At 41.8% G+C, this 3,924-nt stretch overlaps 1 protein-coding gene across 1 annotated transcript in view; it reads left to right on the forward strand.

Annotated features, from left to right (window-relative positions):
* The window catches only part of psmf1 (proteasome inhibitor subunit 1), a 15,694-nt gene that overhangs the window by 7,580 nt on the left and 4,190 nt on the right, over positions 1–3,924 (forward strand). The gene's annotated exons all lie outside the window — the stretch shown is intronic.

Consider the following 3,924-nt stretch of genomic DNA (forward strand, 5'->3'; position numbering starts at 1 on the left):
TCCCAAAGTTGAGCATTTTTAACATCTAAAAAGAACCAGATTCAGTCGTCTCAAACAAGCCTGGAAAGGGAATGTTCAAATTATATGAGGTCCATGTATGTGCAATTACGTACAGCTTTCAGACCACTCTAAATGACAACTGATCTATTTTTTTCTACTCTTGGCTCTAAATGATGTCACTAAGAGAGGATTTCCCTAATATGGTCGTCTCGCACAGCTCTTTTTGGAAATCCACAAAAGTTGATTCTGTTCATCTGGATGTAACGTTTTCAGTGGCAGAAACCTTTTGTTTCCAACAATGGGCTGGCAGATCAGTTAATTGATCATTGATATGCAAATTCACATGACCATTGATCAACAACCACTGATCAAAGCCCGTGATCAATGGCCACTGATCAATGGCCATGAGTCCCATTCACAGAGAGTTGGGGAATGGCTGCGATCACAGCACTGTATGATGGTGAGAGATGTACCCTTAGGCCCCCTCCTTGAGAATTTGCATATTAATGATCAAGGAACTGACCTCCCAGCCCATTGTTCCTTCAGTTATGCTAGTTTAAGTCATTATGCAAATGTACACTTTATAAGATTGGGGAAACCTGCAGTCAGCTGAGACCGAAGAAGTCACCTGGATGAGTGACAAAAAGTTTCTCCCACTGAAAACGTTACGTCCAGATGAACAGAATCAGCTTTTGGGGATTTTCTTCCCTGGATGATTGAGCGTGCATCAAGTGTCTTTTTCACCAGAGATTTTTCTTTACGTTTCGCTCTGAGAATCTTCACCTTCTGGTTGTCCTGACAATTTGACTGCCTGAAGTAAGTCCTACTATTATCCCAGAGGACCAAAGGAGGAAATGCCGGGGTTTCAGTGCTGGAACTGTCCCACTGATTATCATGGGGAATGTGAGGCGCTTAGTCAGTGATATGGACGAGCTCGGTGAGCTGATTAAGACTCAGAGGGAACACCGTTAGTGGAGTTTGATGTGCTCCTTGCAGACGTTGTCATGGCAGCAACCAGAAATGTGGAAGGATTGTGATTGAAAAGTAGTCTCCTCTCGAGCACGCTGCTGCGAAGGAGCGTTTCAGTGGCGTGAATATTAAAGCGCATGCTGAATGCATTAACATGCCTGAGAGAGTTCGTCATATCATTGAATTCAGTTTGAATCCCCGCACTTGGGATGTCTTCCTCAACTGACGAAGGTCCTCCAAATGACCGTGGCTGTGTGTGGTAAATGGCTATGGATAATTAATGGACCCAGACCATCCTCTGCACCACTTAGCGGACATGCAGCCGAACTCCTTTTTCTCACTCTTTTATCTCCTCAGAAACATGGACACATACAGAAAGTCTTTACCACCTCATAACACATTCGTTTTACGTTTAAGCTGCTCATTGTATGATATAAGATTTTTACATTTTTATAATTTTACTTTTATTGTAAGGTGTTTTTTATTGTTTTTGCTCTTGCAGTGGTGAATTTTGAGCATAAATAAAGCATTTCTTTTTATTAGATGTTGGTGAAGAAGATCGTCGGTTGTGTTTCACTGATTTGACACGTTGCTAGCTGTTGTAGTTTGTTTTCCATTGTAAAATGATGTTAGACTGATCCTGTATGTAACTGGTTTTGATGTTTACGTGTGTGTGTGTGTGTGTGTGTGTGTGTGTGTGTGTGTCGTGACGTCCGACGGGTCCAAACGGATCGAAGCGAGCTCCTGGGGGAACGGCTCCAGGAGGCAGAATGTCTGGTATCCCACTAGACGGGTCAAAGCCAGAGCGAGGATAACCTGACCTCAAGGGGTCGACTATCATCCCACCACCGCCGCGAGACCTGAGGAGGGGAGGCGGAGTTCAGAGATTCAAGAGAAGGACACATGTCAGCTGGTTTTGTTGACTTTGTCAAAGATAAACAGGCTACAGGTTTTATCTGAAAGTGTTTAAAAATAAATCACTAGTTAAGTAACATTAATGTTATTATAACATAAAAAAAAAATCCTAAACAAGTTGTACTTTCATGATTGTAATGGATGACGACGGAGCTAAAAACCACCCACCGCGGAGCGGCGGTTTCAAAAGTATTATCCAGCTTACACCACGCTCGACATCCAAACAAGACTGTTTCAAAAACAGACGTCATAAAGAGCTCCCCAGTACGGAAATCAAACCAAAGGACAAAACGCTAATACACACTAAACACAACAAATAAAGTCCACCTTGAGTTGGTTTTTAAACACGCCCACTTTATCAGTGTACTTGAAGCACAGGTTAGGGGGGATAACATCTTGCAACACAACCCAAAAACATATACAAATGGATGCCCTCTGCCCTTTTTACATTGTGTACATGTGCTGTGGGTCATACTGGATCACTTGGCTGCCATTAAAAGCCTCTCATGGGCCTTATTGGCTCTTCTGCAGGGCTCGGCCAAAAGCTCACCTTGTAAGTGAACCAGAAAAATCTTAAGGTGGGGTTGAGTTTAGCAATTATTAAAAACTGTAAGAAAACTAGTTACATAATAGCTGCGACTCAGTTTGGAGATGTTTGCTTCGTTCGAGTCTGAAAAGGGAAGTATGTTAAAGTGTCTTAAGAAAACTTTATTTCTAATGGCCAGAAGGAGACGACTCCTGGTGGTTATAGAGAAGTCTGTGGGAAAACGGCACTCTCTGAGACCTCATTAAACACTTTCCTGGAGATTTCATGGGCTGAGTCGCCTGTTTCAGGTCATACTGAATAAAACGGGGAGATCATTTTGTAAATTATGGTCACTTTTAAAGAAAAATAAGAGGACTGTCCAGTGTTCCCCCATTACCTTCAGATTTGTCTGTTACTCTCATTAACCTTGCTAGTCTCATCTGGTTACACAACACTAAGTGCTGACAGCAAAAATAATTAGGGCGAGGTTTTAAGAGTGGGTGATGTCACAGTAACTATGTCCATCTTTTATAACATCTATACTGTAAAAAACAATGTGCCATCAGCCGCCTTCTGCACGGGCTAAATTTAGTCTCTAAAAACCATAAAGCACAAACATACCAACATTACAAACGTGACGAAAGCGCAACAAAGCAAGACAAGCATTGAGCACATGACCACAGGTGTGTTTTAACCAGGTTTTCATGTTTACATAGAAGCGAAGAGTCCCTGAATCATATATAGTGCGACTTGTAGAGATCTTTTAAAATGTTAATATCTTTTTCTGACTAAAATATGTTTGATTTTGAACCCTGTATGCCAAGCAATAGCTCGCTTTATGAAATTTATACTGGTGCCACTACCTGGACTAATTGTAGAAGAGTAATTCCTGCATACTCCTGGGGTAAAAATATCAATCAGTTATTAAAGGGCAGCTTTCAACAAAAACTTGGGTTTGATTAATTTGCTTTACTTCCACATTACAGTGAGGTATTTTGACAAGCTGATACTTAAACTACATATGGGGAAACAAGGAGATCAGATTAACCTTCAGTGATTTAAAAAGTGTCCTGGTGGAAGGTACTTCAATACAAAGCTTGTGTTAGCACAATAGAAAAGCTCGAGCTGATAAAAAATTAATGTTAAAACTAAACTTAGATTCTGAGTCTGCAGCTGCTTTTGTTTGTCATCTTTTCTGCGACTCTCTGACATCTGAGCTTAAAGCTTCGCTTTCAGCTGGACACGCGCCAGTAATCCAGAGCTGTCCGCTGCTGTGAGGGCCGACTGTTCATCCTCAAATCCCAGATTAGGGAAAACCCAGGAGAATGCTTAAATGCATGTCTGAGATTGAATTCCATAAACAGATTTAAAGGATTTAAACATGACAGGAAGAGACAGACTCACCCAAAGGGATCCAGATCTGCTCCTCCAGCTGCAAACGGAGGAACCATGGGGTCGGGCCTAAACACAACACACACACACACACACACACACACACACACACACACACAAAA

The sequence above is a fragment of the Haplochromis burtoni genome, unplaced genomic scaffold (genome assembly GCF_018398535.1).
Source record: "Haplochromis burtoni strain Fernald_Lab_line unplaced genomic scaffold, NCSU_Asbu1 Contig_737, whole genome shotgun sequence".
In the NCBI taxonomy this organism is placed as follows: Eukaryota; Metazoa; Chordata; class Actinopteri; order Cichliformes; family Cichlidae; genus Haplochromis; species Haplochromis burtoni.